A 15,399-nucleotide genomic window follows, 5' to 3' on the forward strand; every position below is an offset into this window, starting at 1 on the left:
TTCTCCCAGTTACTGCTACAGAAAAATTTGTATCGCAGCACCACACCATTTGCCTGGATTAAATTCTCCATGCATACAACTTTGCCCCTTAAAAGTATTGTTTTAAGGTAGTCTTAAGGCAAAAAAGGAGAAGGGGATGAAGTGCTAGTCATCAGGAAAATTAAATTATCTCTTTGGAAGTATACTGAAGAAAAGTTTGTAATATTTATTAATAAAAGTACTCAAAAATACCTGCATGCTTAATTATGTCTACACAATAAAATAATTTTTCTGAGTAATCATTCTGTGGCCACAACTTTTACTTTCATTTCCAAGGCCAATATAAATGAATCATAAATTAGTATATTCAAGGTAACATCAAATGCCTGTATTTTTGTTACATTTTGGACCTGTGAAAAAATAATAACAAGATACAGCTACAGAAAACATTTAAATTGTACCTACCTTGCCAATGGCATACTTATTTGGAGGGTCATATTCTCCCACTTTTCCTATATCCCGGAAAATGACTCTACAATTATGCCCAAGGTAACACAGTCTAACAAACTAAGTCCGTGCTTTGCAATTAAATACTTATCAGTTATTTCTTTCTTCCTTTTCCTTTTTTTTTTTTTTTTTCGAGACAAAGTCTCGCTCTTTCACCCAGGCTAGAGTGTGGTGGCAGGATCTTGGCTCACTGCAATCTCTGCCTCCCGGGTTCAAGCGATTCTCCTGCTTCAGCCTCCCCGAGTAGCTAGGACTACAGTTGTGCACCACCATGCCCAGCTAATTTTTTTGTATTTTTGGTAGAGACGGGGTTTCACCATGTTGGCCAGGCTGGTCTCCAACTCCTGGCCTCAAGTGATCCACCTGCCTTGGCCTCCTAAATTGCTGGCATTACAGGCATGAGTCACTGCTCCTGGCCTTATCAATTATTTCTTATCAATACATGCTTGACTCAATTTGCCACTGCTCTAATTGTTCTAATACATTTATTCTTATTCCATCTCTGGTCATTTTTTATCATCTTTGATTCAACTGTGCCCACAAAGAGTTTGGAATTACCTAGCTTACTATAAAAAGATAGGGCTCTCCATTTCATCTCTCCTTTAGGCTTCCCACAGTCAGAGGAAAAAGAGACTGAACCTTAGAAGGAAAGGTTAAAGACAAAAAATGGATGGGGGACAGGTACAATCACAAAGAGAAATGATTTCACTCACTTTGCAGAGGTAGACCCTTGCCTGTTTTTTTTTTCTTGAGACCGAGTCTTGCTCTGTCGCCCAGGCTGGAGTGCTGTGGTACAATCTTGGCTCAACTCACTGCAACCTCCACCTCCCGGGTTCAAGCAATTCTTGTGCCTCAGCCTCCCAAGTAGCTGGGACTACAGGCATGTGCCACCATGCATGGCTACTTTTTGTATTTTTAGTAGCGATGAGGTTTCACCATGTTGGCCAGGCTCGTCTTGAATTTCTGACCTCAGGTGATCTGTCTGCCGCGGCCTCCCAAAGTGCTGGGATTACAGGCATGAGCCACCGCACCCCACCGAGGTGACCCTTTTCGTCGGCCATTTCAGAGTTTGAGAAGCATCAAGAGGATCTCCTCAAACTGTGAGAAACAGAATCAATCCTGAGTGTCTGATGACTTACAATCTAGCTAAGTTTGCTGTGAGGTATGTTGTCAGTAGTGCAAACTCGAACATAATTGTTCTTCTTGTTGTTGTTTTCATTTTTCTTCCTTTCCTGGAATGACGAGGAGTGTTGGATTTGGAAGGGACCTTTGATATCATTTGGTTCAGCAACCTTAATCTTGGTATTATTTTCCTACTGGATGCACATTTTTCTAAAGAGAGGATCCACGGCCAGCAACCTATTCTTGAAGGGACACTTATCCCTCCACAGGTTAAAAATCACAGTTCTAATCTATCCCTTTCTTTTACAAGCAAGGTTGTAATCTCAAGAGTTAAACGGTTTGTCTTTAGTCCCACAGAAAACCAGTCAATGTTGAAACTCAGGTGCCTGACTCCTCATCTTAATCTCTTACAACGGCCTCTCACCAGGAAATGAATAACACTACAAAAGTAGGTTAAAATACATTATACCCATGCTTGACATGTTCAGTTACAAAATTATTCCTCCTTTCTTGGCCAGCCTCTGCTGTCTGAGTTCTCTTGCCCCTGAATCTGGGCTTGCCTTTCTTTCAGCATCTGCACAAAGCTGGCCTGGTAAAGACTCAGTGCATACTAACAACAACATTCACACACAGCTGCTGAACTTGCTAATAAACAGCCCGTACAGTTGAATCATCATCCCATAAATATCAGTAGTATGACTTTGAGCGCAGTGAGCAAGTTAACACCTTTTAGTGCTGTGTATATGGCTGTATACTCTGAAAGCAGTGTTAATTAAAAAAAGAATTGCCTTGAGAGAAGGAGGTCTTTCGTCTTCCCAGGAAATCAAGACAGCCTGCATTGCAGTGTATCACGTGTTAGAGGGAGATGAGACAATAAGTTTAGAATACAAAGGCCAAGGAGGTCTTAGAAGTGGTCAGGTTTTTTCCCAGCCTCTCTCTGACTATAAATATCACATATAAAATTGTGTTTATTTAATCTCATCATGAAAATTACACCAAGGAGCAAATATATGTCACACAACCTTGTTTGAAAGAACTAAAATATCATTGGCAACGCAGAGATGCAATGTCCCAGATCCCTGAACTGTTATCTCCACATCCTAAAATCCTATCTATCTATTTAGGCCCAAACTGAACATTTTCTCTCCCAGAATCCTTTACCTACTTACTGCCTGCCTTTCCCTCTCCTCTGTAGGCCCTACTCTCTAGCCCACAATGGTCTTTAAATGACCCAAATTATAAAAATTTCTACCTTTGTCTGTTTCCATTGATAATTTTTTTAAAAAACAAGTTTTTAAGGTATAATTTACATACTAAAAAGTTCACCAATTTTAAGTGTGCAATCCAATGGTTTTTAGCAGATTTGCTAAGTCATGCAACTATCACCACAATCTAGTTTCAGAACATTTCCATCACCCCAGTAAGATCCCTCATGCCCATTCACAATTAATCCTCATTCCCAGTCTCAGCCGTGGAAAACCTCTAATCTGCTTTCTGTCTCTATACATTTGATTTTTTCTGAATATTTCATATAAATTAAATTGTGCAATATGTGGTCTTTTGTGCCTGGCTTCTTTCACTGAACATAGCGTTTTCAAGATTCATCGATGTTGTAACATGTACCAGTAGTTTGTTCCTTTTTATTGCAGAATAATATTCCACTGTAGGATATGCCACCTTTTCCTTCTCCATTCGCCGGTTGTATTAGTTTCCTAGAGATGCTTTAACAAAGCATTACAAACTCAGTGGCCCTAAGCAAAAGAAATTTATTCTCTTACAGTTCTAGAGGATAGAAGTAATAAATAAAGGTGTTGACAGGGCCATGCTCCCTTTGAGACTCTGGGCAGAATCCTTCCTACCTTCTGGTGGTAGCTGTCAATCCTTGGCATTCATTGCCTTACAGTCATGTTACTCCATCTCTGCCTCTGTTGTCATGTGACATTCTTTCTGTGTATGTGTGTCTTCCCATTGTGTTCTTAGAAGGACACCAGTCATATTGGATCTATGGCCCATGTTACCCTACCATGACCTTATCTTTCCTGATTACATCTACAATGACTCTATTTCTAAATAAGGTCACATTCAGAGGCACTGGGTGTTAGGACTTCATCATATCTATTTGAGGGACAAAATTCAACCCATAACACCAGTTGATGGGCATTTGGGTGGCTTCCACTTTTAGCTGTTACCAATAATGCTTCCATGAACATTTACTTGCAAGTCTTTGTGTGGGCATATTCTCATGCCCACACCAAGTAGAGTTATTCTCTACTACTGTCTTGCTTGCTTCATGTTACTTATCACAATTTATAATTCTCTTGTTTATTCATGTGTTTAGTGTCTGCCTTCCATTTAGATGGCAAAACATATAACACCAAATAATGTGTCTGTCTTTTTCATAGCTGTATTCCTAGCTTCCACTGCAGGCTCTTCACTTGTAGGTGTTCAGTGAGTAACTACTGACATAAAACATTTTACATATAAACTTCAGGGTACCTCTTAAATAGCAATGCTGTTTTCTATCATCTTTATAGCTAGCTAGCTAGCTAGCTAGACAGACAGACAGACAGACATACACACACACACACAGAGCATCTCTTCTATTGTTCTCTTACCTGCTTTAGGGATAGAAATTCTTCTCATTTTTTTCTGTATCCCTCACAAATCTTAGCCCAATACCAGTAATATGGGAAAAATGTGATGGGTAAGGATTTGTTGAAGGGAGGAAAAGATGTAGGAATGCAGTGTTTATGCTGTGATATATAATAGCCATTAAGTAAAACATATACTTCTTTCCAGGCATAGAAGTCATGTATTAAGTATAATTGTAGCTTCCGGTACAAGTTCACTCACTTAAGATCATTCTTTACTAAAATGATCTGTATATGTTGTTTATCTAGTCACACAGAGTGATTTCTGGATTGATACACAGTGATCCATATTTATGGCTATAGGAACATGAATAACAGAGTCATCAGTAATAGATTAATCTGTATATATGGCAGTAGTACAGTACATAAAGAGAAGGATCAGAGATAGAATGGCATCATTTCACTGCTGTTTAAAAACTTTTCATTGTATATAAAGATTGTCCTAGTATTAAAGTCATAAAAACAAGAGAAGCAGTTTTCTTCAACAATATTATGAACATTGTTTTGGAATACCTGTGAAATGTTCCATTTAATTTGGTTACAACTGGCACAGGCTATGTTGTTATTTGACTGTTTTTTTTATTTTAACTATTTTGGCCTTTACTTTCTGCATTAAATTTAAAAGCTGTTGCCTTTTTTGTTTTTTAAAAAATGAAAGACCCCTTAAAATAAGAGTGCATTTATCAAGTCATTCTGCTAACCACCTGTATGCTTTTGCAATTAATTGGTGCACAGCTGCTCTAGTGATTTACAGAATTAGGCTAAAAGAGTGTGAACATTGATGGAATTGCTCTAGAACCCCCTTTTCATCTTCAAACTGTTAAAAAAGGTGGGAAGATGTAAAGACCTACCCAGGTCTACACAACCAAGGCAAAGTAGAAGTAAGGAACACATATAATTTAGTCTGGTTCAACCAAAATATACAACCTCAGCCATACTTTTCTGCTATATGAAATATATGATTTGCCTGTAAAGACAACTCTTGCTTTCAATTCTAAATAAAAACACCTAACATAATTTTATGCATAAAGTAAAAATGTCTTAATTCATTAAAATTCATTGCCAATGTTTTATATTCTTTGGAGTAAGAGAGATACAACAATAGTAATGAAGGTTACAGCACTTGAAATTCCACATATCAAAGTCTTTAGAAGACAGGGGCTTAGTTGTATTAATATTCCAATAAATTAAATAAGTAAATATTCATTTGACACCAATAATAAGCCATATGCAGTGCCCAGAAATGGGGGCACACTGTGGAAACACAGATCTGATCCTTATATTCATGACAGTCATAGGCTACTCTTTTTCAGCACATGGCGTAGTAATGGGGCATATGCAGGCAATAACTATTTATTGAATAACCAAAAGAGGTGATTTCATGAGGAAGACATGGTTGGCAGTTCTTAAGTATTTTTCCTAAAGCAGTGGTTCTCAAACTTGAAATCAACTGAAAGGCTGGAGTTTCTGATTTAGTAGGTTGAGAGGCAGCCTATGAATTTGCAATTTTAAGAAGTCCCAGGTGATGTTGATGCTGCTGGTCTGAAGAATACACTTTGAGAACAACTTTCCTAACTATGAGCAAAAGCAAGAAGTTCCACCTAACATTAATAAACATATCTTAAGGGCTAGTCATTGGGAGAGTACTAGCAATGGAGTCCCAACTTGAGGGACCAAGTCCACCCAGAGTCTAGACTCTGTAGAAGAACTTGTGGCAACTGTATCTCTTTCAAAACCTGGGCAATTATTAAAGTTGATGCTGATGTCTGTAAGAACACAGAATTTAACAAAACAACTGGCAATTTAGAGAATATGAAAGAGAAATCAGCAACACATCATGCTTGTTTAAGTACAATTTGCAGAGACTCTGTTGGCAGAAGGAGACCAGTTTGCAGAGTTGCGTGCCATAAGATTTTTGCCAACACCTGCCTTAGCTGGCATCTATGCTTACTAAATTTAACTACAGAAGGGACATTTACTAACTTCCACATAGCGGGATTTTCTCCTGAAAAAAAAAGGCAAAAATTGTTTTATGAAAAGTTCCCACATTGACTTTCTTGAGAAACAAGTCATATGATGTATATATCACTAACCTAAAAACATTTGGAAATATCCGATTAGTCATTCAAATTCACCTGACTGAGTTTACCATTTTGCCCTTTTGAAAAAAGGCATGTTTTCCCCTGGGTTGAAGGAGATATATGGAGTCTACTGGACTGTCCAAGTTATCTCTTCTACCACCACCACCATCCAGTAGGTGAACTCCCAGAGTTTGGGGCAACAACTGTTGAGACAAGAACCTCCCCACTGCTGAAGAGGAGAGGCAAGGTATCTCAAGGTGTTACATCACCTCTTACAGTCAAGGTTTTAAGGTGTCCTCAGAGACCTGTGAGAGATGAAAATAAATCTTATGATTTGACTTTAATCAAACCTGCACCGCCTTCCTTCCTTTTCAATATTGGAAATGCAGAGATAACCTTTTTCAAGAAGACTGTCTCATTTAAAGGCAGAGAGGCCAAATACCTCTGCTTGCACTGGACGGTCCTGGTTTTCCTGAATTCCTGAAGTAATGAGCTAATAGTTTCCAGTTTGGGCAATTAGTTATAATGTCATCTTTTAAGCCAATTTTTACCTTCCTTCAAGGAAGTACTCCTATATTTTTCCTACTAAAAAGTTATCCATGTATCCATGTTGTATTGAACTAAACACTCTATCTCTGTACATGTTGGTCCTAGTTCAAGTCTTTGGAGCCACAGATAACAAGTATTTTAATGGACAGTCTTCAGATATTTAATGATATCATTTTGTCAAGGGTTAACAAAGTTTTTTCTGTAAAAGGCCAGATAGTGAGAATTTTATCTAGGTTTTGTGGGCTATACAGTCCCTGTTACTGCCCAACTCTGCCATTGTAGCTGGAAAGCAGCCATGGCCATAAGGTAAACAAATGGGAGTGGCTGTGTGCCAATAAAACTTTATTTACAAAAATAGGTGGTGGGCCCATAAATACTAGTTGGCTGATCCTTGGCTTAGAGGAAATGCAGCAGATAGCAAAGTTTGAGAGAATCAATAGAATCAACAGACAAATTATTAGAACTACAAGAAATTTCAGCAAGCTTGCCAAATACTGAATCACAAGAATAACAGTACCTTCCATATATAAGCAACAATTAATTAGATAATGTGATTAAAGATAAGATACAACTGCCTGGGCATGGTAGCTTACATCTGTAATCCCAGTACTTTGGGAGGCTGAGATTGGAGGATCACTTGAGGTCAAAAGTTCGAGACCAGCCTGGCTAACATGGTGAGACCCTGTCTCTACTAAAAATACAAAAATTAGCTGGGTATGGTGGTACATGCCTGTAATCCCAGCTACTCGGGAGGCTGGGGCAGGAGAATTGCTTGAACCTGGGAGGCAGAGGTTGCAGTGAGCTGAGATCGCACCACTGCATTCCAGCCTGGGTAACAGAGACAGACTCTATCTCAAAAAACAAACAAACAAACAAACAAACAAAAACAAACGGATAAGCACAACTTACTGTAACAGCAAAAATGATAGAGAATCTAGGAATTAGCTAAGAATACCCAACATTTCTATAGAAAAATTATTTACAGAAACAGGCCACAGGCAAAGTTGGCCTGTGGGAAAGAGTTTGCCAATTCCTAGTTAAAACAAATAATCTGCCTACTGCCTGGAATTATTTATTTTATCTTAGATTGTCTGACTCTTCATGGAAGTTCGGGTTGATTCCCAAGACCAGGCCAGGTTTCTTCACCCTTAAGCTGTGATTATACACCTAATTTCACTGTACACTTAACTTCTCCATGGTAGTTCTTACCAAAATTGAAACTTAAGTGAATCTGCTTTAATTCTCTACTCTCCCCTGAGTATGGCCCCACTCCTGCCTCTAACTGCAATTAGGCTTCTTAGCCAGGCTATAATCCATGAGGGCAGAGAAGGACTTTTGCATCTCTAGAGACAAGTAGAGAACAGATACTCAATGAGTATTTGTTGGTTAAATGCATGATCAAAAGAATGCCCCAAGTCAACTCAATTCTAGGCTAAATACTTCTCCTTCCCTCTTTCATTTCAAGTCCCTCTATAAATGTATTATTCAGAACTCAATTCAATAATTCCAGTAAAGAATGAAACTTTAGACCCTTCATTAACTTGGAATTCTCTAAGACTGTAGGTTCCCACAGGCTGAAATCATGTCTTTTTATTTCATAGTGTGCCTCACACAACGAGCACTTAACAGATGCTTCCTAACTGAGTAGCCAAATGGCCATCCAAGACCTTTAGCCCCCATGGACCTGAAATGGAATTGGCTATGCTAGAGGTCTAAAGCTGACTGCCAAGTTCCTAAGCTTGTCAAACCTTCAAAATATCCAGAGCCATTAAGATGCTATTAAATCAGATTAGCAATGGCAGTTTAGCAAAATATCTCACATCCTTTAGTCATTTAGATGTTCTCCTCATAAAACATGTTTTACGCCCACAGATCCTCAACTGCGATGTTGTCAGAGAATTAAAAACAAGACATGATTGCTGTGACAAAACCACACAAAAGTTGCAATTAGAAGTGAGAGTAAAATAAAGCAGTGTTTTGGTATAAATTCTAGATCTTAAATAATATAAAATTATGTCTAAGTGGAAGGCATATCTCTACCTGCTGCCTGTCTAAATGCCAGGTGTTCAATAAAGGGTTGTAGATCACGTCTCCAATCTAGAAGAGATCTCCTAAATGACTGGGTTCAAAAACCCACTAGGTTAATTAAGTGGCCTACAAATAAAGCTCTCTTTTCATGAAGAAAAATAGTGGCTGTTGATGCCCAGTTGAGGATCTAATGTAGCATGGAGCAATATTAGGAAAGTTTACAGTGACCAGTTGGCAGGACCATAATGGAGGATGCATGATGCTGCAACAATATTTCAGAATCTTTTAGTTTTCTTCTTTCTATTTTAAAGGTCTCCCTTGGTCTTAAATTTAGAAGTTTGTGGGGAATGTAGTCTCCTGAGCCACTAGGAGGTATAATGGTCACAGAGGTGAAGGCTCACAAAATGGCGCACTGTGGCCTGAAAGACTGAATGCACCTAGTTTTCTGCAGGGATCAGTTGTCAGCATTGATAAGAAATCTGATCCAATGAGCAGCATCTGTCTGTTAAACCTGATATTATCTGGCTTGGGCAAATGTTGAGATTGGAGTTAAGTAGGCTAGAAAGTTGTGACTGGAATCCTTGAAGACAAGAAGAAGAAACTTTAGATAGAACTTATTATAAATCACCCATTTTGTACAGCTGAGAAGACTAAGGACCAAAGAAATGGTAATGATTTGTCTTATGAGAGCTGCTGGTAGGTCTGGGACTATACTCCAGAATCCCTTTACTTTCCCTCTTGACTTTAGTCCTGGACATGACTAAAAGTTGTGAAACTGAAGGATGCTGAGGCCATCGTTTGGGCTTTTTCCTACTGGGTGAAAGCTTGATTTAAGATGAGAAGATTAAATACTTCAATGCTGCTCTTACTCACTGTTTTTCATGGCTAAATTAGGCTGTGAAAAATGAGTGAGGACTTGGGAAAACATGGTCAGTTATTTCAGTTATATCTGAGTACATACATAAACACTTTAAACATTTTAATTTTATAATGAAATATAATAAACATTTAGAAAAGTTAACTTAACATTTTAACCCCCAAAGACAATATATCTGGTTTATATATACATACCTATATCCAAAATGTATATGCTTAACAATGTATGTAAATATAGAAATGGAGGAGAGAAAGGGAAAGAGAGACAGAGTACAGAGAAAGAGAGAATTTGAAATTCTAAGATAGGATAATCTCATTGTTCCTTGTTTCATAGCATCTCTTCTATGTGGAGTTCCAATTAGGGTTAATATTCAAAAATATTTAACAATCACTGTGCAATGCATGGACCTATCAGACAGACACAGGCTATAAATTGCTCAACACTCATCTTTGTTCTAATAAGCAAAAAAAAAAAAAACTTCCAAACCAGTCCCCAACCAGTCTCCAGGAAAACAGAAAAAAGGCAAAGGCTAAACAATGATTTTTCATGCTAAATTATTTACCTGTGTATGTAATGTAATGTGCATAAACAGTGTAACAGACATTATCTCATTTTCTCAAGACTGTCCTAATCTCTGCTAATTCATTTCACCTTAAGCTATTTTAGAGACAGCCATGTAAGTGGCTAAAGACAGAAGAGCCAATATGATTATCATCGAAGGCTACTGTTTCTTTAGTACTTATGCTATATGAGTGGTCTGTTACCTTTGATTATGGAAATTTAGGGATAACTCTTTGAGATCTGTGCAGGAAGCACATAACAGAGCAGGCTCACCACTATTTATAACCAACAGCTGGGCTAATAAGGATCAATGGACTACTTTAGTACCTGTACTAATAATAACCATGATGTATTCTTCCCAATTATAATTTTTCCCTCTCATGGTTCCTAAGCAACAGGTGTACTTTCCCAAATCAGTTATCTTCTCAAAGCAGATTTTAAGGTATCTGGATAAATAACTATAAAGTCTGATAAAATTTGTTCTCACATATGTCTACCAACTCATATTTTTATGTGTCCCAGAAGTGAATACTGCAAAGTAATATAGATATTTGAAATAATTCTCACTATAAAATTATCAAAAATTATAAAGCAAAAGAAACGAAGCAAATGTGTAAATCTAGAGGCCAAACAGCCTTTTCTGAACCTCAGTGAAATAATATGATGATCAGGGACCAGGAATCTGTCCTGATGCCATTTTTCTTATCTGAATTCTCTGATCTTCAGTTCCCTTGTTTCTCAAAAAATAAAAATATAAAATTGCATAATCTCTAAGTGTCTATTAGGCCCAATAATCTTTATCAAACAATATTCTAAAAATTTGAAAACTCTGTTTTAGAAAAGTGAGAAAAATAATGACAAGCAAAAAGAAAAAACATAAATCAAAATTTACCACTAAAAGTTAAACACTTTAGAGTTTAACATTGTTAGTCACTTTGGAGAGTATTATTCCATCTTTCTCTGTCATTATCCACTATTTTAAAAAAGAAGAATAATATGATCTATACACTATTGTAATCTGTCTGTTAAAAATATAATTTGTTGAGCATATTTTAGGTAAGAAAGTTATTGATGGTATACTTCTGTTTTGTCACTGTTCAAAGTACTTTCAATTATGACACATAAAACAACTATCTGAGGTAGATGTTGTTACCCTTATCTTACTGATGAGAAAACTAAGTACAATGAGGTTAAACTGACACATCCAAAGCCACCTGGCTAATAAATGGTGAGGCTGAACTCTGCCTGGACTGCTTGGCTTCAGGATCCTCATGGCTTGTGTCCTTACCTCCTGGCCCCACATTGGAGACATCATCTGAGATGTAGGAAGGAGTGAGCCATGTAAAGAGCTGGGGAAAAGGGAACAGGGAGCCCCAGGGTTTTGCAGAACTCGGGTGAGTGGTAAATGGTCAGTGAACAGACATGAGACTCATCACACCTCATTTGTATTAGGAACTGAGCCAAGGTTCACTGTTCAACTTTTATGACTCACCGTGGCCTTTTGGGTACAAATAAGAAATCATAGTCCAGATCGCTTAGCTGAAATACCCAAGAAACAAGCTGAATATTGGGGAAATACAGTTCTCCCAGCTACATGTACTCTTAGCAAGGTAAATGACAAGTCTAGCAATTAGTTCAGCTCAGGCTTCAAACTCCTATGCCTTGCTTCTTTTCCCTTTTCTGAGGCAGACAGAGGATGTGAAATTTTGAGTGTGCTTCAATGATCAAAATGATTGTACAAATTCTATACTCACCTTGCACTTACCAGTCTAATATACAATCACCAAATCCCAGATCTTGAGGAGAGATAATTTCATTGATTTTACTGTCACAGAATAGATTTTAACAAGAATGTCCTCTTTATTTTGCAATCTCTTCTTGATTTGTATTTCCCCTTTTCTCTCATCTTCAGAAAACAGCTAATTAAATTACCTATTTTTGTGCTTAGTAACGTAGTTTGAGTGTCCATTTTATATACTCCAGTGTAAATGGAAAAGACATGAATTTTCACCATGCAATGCTCACGGAAATTAAGAATGAGTGGGCATTAATGGCTGAAGAATGAGATCTTTAGTCTGCTAACTTTGTGATAAAATATTTTAATACAAAACATTTGTCATCTCTATGAAGATATACCAGACAAATCAAGATAAATCTAAAAGCCAGGGAAAAGGCAGAGTTGTTGCCAGTTTGAAGTGTACATGATGATTCTGGAGTGCTTGTGTTCCTGAATGTTTGTTTCTTGTTTTTTGAAGAGGCAGTTCTGTGTGACGTCTGTCCCTGGCTATGTCACAGTATATCAAAGTCAATATATAATTACATCTATGACTTGATAGACCGAAACAGATAATACCACTGAACAGATATTCTGGCCCAAGTGCATTTGGGTAGAAGCCACAGGGGCTGTATTTTTAAGTGATTTCTTACAAAATGCCACTGGAGCATATCTTTTGAAAGTTTCTTCATCTGTCAGTCTGGAGAGATAGCACTGATAGCTTTTGACAGAGCTAGTACCTTACCTACTTTTCTCTTTAAGCTGATAAGAATTTTCAGTTTTATTGAATATAACGTAGCTTAATCCAACATATTAATTTAACATTTGCCATGTGGCAAGCACTGTGCTGGAGCGCAGTACAAAGTTGGATAAAAATGATGATCTTTCCTTGATCATAATGTGAGCAAGGTGGGGAAGGCAAGCCGACAAATATGAATATACCAGATGAATGTTATGACAGAAAGGTGGCCAAAAAAGCACAAAACAAATAATTCCTCCTGTTGCCAAGGGAGAAGTTATATATTTGGTTTTATAAATAATGTTTAAAATAGTATTCTTGATTTTTCCTTTGCAATCCTGTGCAGTAAACCCATTTCAGTAAAGGGCATTTCCATACACTCAGCTGCTATGCCAGAAACCTATGTGTCATCCTTGATTTTCTCTTCCACTGTCTCCCACATTTAAGGAATGAGCAGGTTCTCGCAGCTTTACCAGCAAACTATATCCTGAATCCATTTCTCTCCTTCTCTGCTGTTACTCCCTAGTTTCACCCCCCATCATTTCCCAACTGAATTAATTGCAGTAGTATTCTGATTGGATTTCCAGTCTTCACTATTGTTTTCTGAAAGTCCATTTTCCACATAGCAGCTAAGCAATCTTCTTAAAAACATAAATCACTCTTTTGCATACAATTCTCTAACGGCTTCTCACTGCACTCGAAGTAAAATCTGGTAATTTCTCCTATTTCTAATTAAGGTTAAAACTCTCTTTTAGCCTTAATTCTATCCATCCTCCTATCTGCTCACTATGCTTCAACCATGCTCTGTTGTTTGTGTTTCCTGAACATACTGAGTGCTTTTTTTCAGGCCTCAGGGCTTTTGCATATGATGTTAACTCAACCTGGAAAGCTCTGCCCTCTGATCTTAAGAGGGCTGGTTTCTTGCTATTCAGATCTCAGCTCAAATGTCCCCACCTTAGAAAGGCTTTCCTTGGCTGTCTAAAGTAGACACCCACCGTCCCCCCAACCCACCACAGAGCTGCTATTTTATCATACTGGTTTACTGCTATCTAAAATAACAGGATTTTGGTTTTGTTTATGTTTGTTTGTTTCTTTGTGTCTGCATCCCCCAGGAGAATGCAAGTGCCTCCTGTTCACCAGCACTCAGCATAGTGGCTGTCACACAGGAAGTTCTAAATAAATGTATGTTAAATGGATGAATAAATGAATGGTTAAAATCTAAATTATTTGCTCAAAAATTCCACAGTGTAGTCTAGTAGAAAGGATGCTCAGACCCTCTCTTCAGAGCTGCTTAGTATGTAAATACTTTGTTCTGGAAGGTTCAGGTTCAGAGCCTCACTTGGGCACAAAGTTCACTGACAAAACACAGGGAAAGAGTAAGAAACTTGGAGAACAGAAATCTGAGTTCCAGTCTTCCATTTGTCAAGTTTTTCTTGTATAAATTCAGATAAGAGGTGTTACAGTATAATGCAATGAAGCACTGCGAGGGTTTAAGATACCAGGCTCTGGAGTCAGTAAGACATGGGTGCTCAGTGGAAATCTTGGAGCCATTAAGTTTTAACAAATGTGGCTGAGCCCCAGTTTCCCCGTCTGCAAAAGAGAATGTTTATCACACAATTGATTGAGATTTAAATGAGATAATTCACATACAGTTCTGTGCACAGTGACTAGGCACATAGTAAGTGTCAAGTAGATGTTTGCTATTAATGTTTTTGGCTGATGGTATCCTCACTTGTGTGATGGGTCTAGTCATTCCTGTTCATAATGGAATATCTGAATGTGTACTAGACAGTAAAAGGATTTAAAAAGAATAGAAACCTGAACATGTCCACTATGACTGCTTAAATCATGATATCAGCCCTTGTTGAAGGGCTTAATTATGTCTTTGTTTGAATTTATTCAACAAATATTTATTGAGAATCTTCGATGTACCAGGTGCTAAACCAGGTGCAGCAGAGGTGGCTGTGAATAAGGTACTACATATGCTTTAAAAAGGCAGATTGCTAGTAAGACAGACAGTGAAGCACACAGACAATTGTGATGCAGAATTATGAGATCTTGGGGGGTATGGTCGTAGACTCGATACAGAAGGTACCTGGCGCAGCATGGTTGGGTGGCAGGGTGAGCAAGCAGAGATGGCTTCCTGGAAACAGTGACATCTTTGAAGAAACTGGAAGATCCAGTATCAGTTTATCCAAGGGAGAAGCTGAGAGGATGGGACTAAGGAAAGGAGGAGCATTTCAAGAAGAGGGAACAGCATACGTAAAAACCCGTGGTGGGAAAGGGCATGGTACTCCTAGAGTTTGGCATACACGGCTGTCTTTACAAAGTACACGGTGATTTTTACTGCACATTGTTAAGTCATTTACCTAATTAAGAATATATGATTTCATATATTTTCTTGAAATATTCTAATAGTGTAGGGAATTAAAACTTCTGTCTCAAATAAGCCTTGTTATGTCTACATTTCACTGTGGTGGGAACTATGCGTTCAGTATTGTAAATCCAGAGGTTATTTGGATAATTGGACA

General features: G+C 37.9%; 1 protein-coding gene across 3 annotated transcripts in view; it reads right to left on the bottom strand.

The window, feature by feature from the left end:
- The window catches only part of LOC129033762 (contactin-4), a 988,873-nt gene that overhangs the window by 182,458 nt on the left and 791,016 nt on the right, over positions 1 to 15,399 (bottom strand). The window lies entirely within an intron of this gene.

This window comes from Pongo pygmaeus, chromosome 2 (assembly GCF_028885625.2).
Source record: "Pongo pygmaeus isolate AG05252 chromosome 2, NHGRI_mPonPyg2-v2.0_pri, whole genome shotgun sequence".
Classification (NCBI taxonomy): domain Eukaryota; kingdom Metazoa; phylum Chordata; class Mammalia; order Primates; family Hominidae; genus Pongo; species Pongo pygmaeus.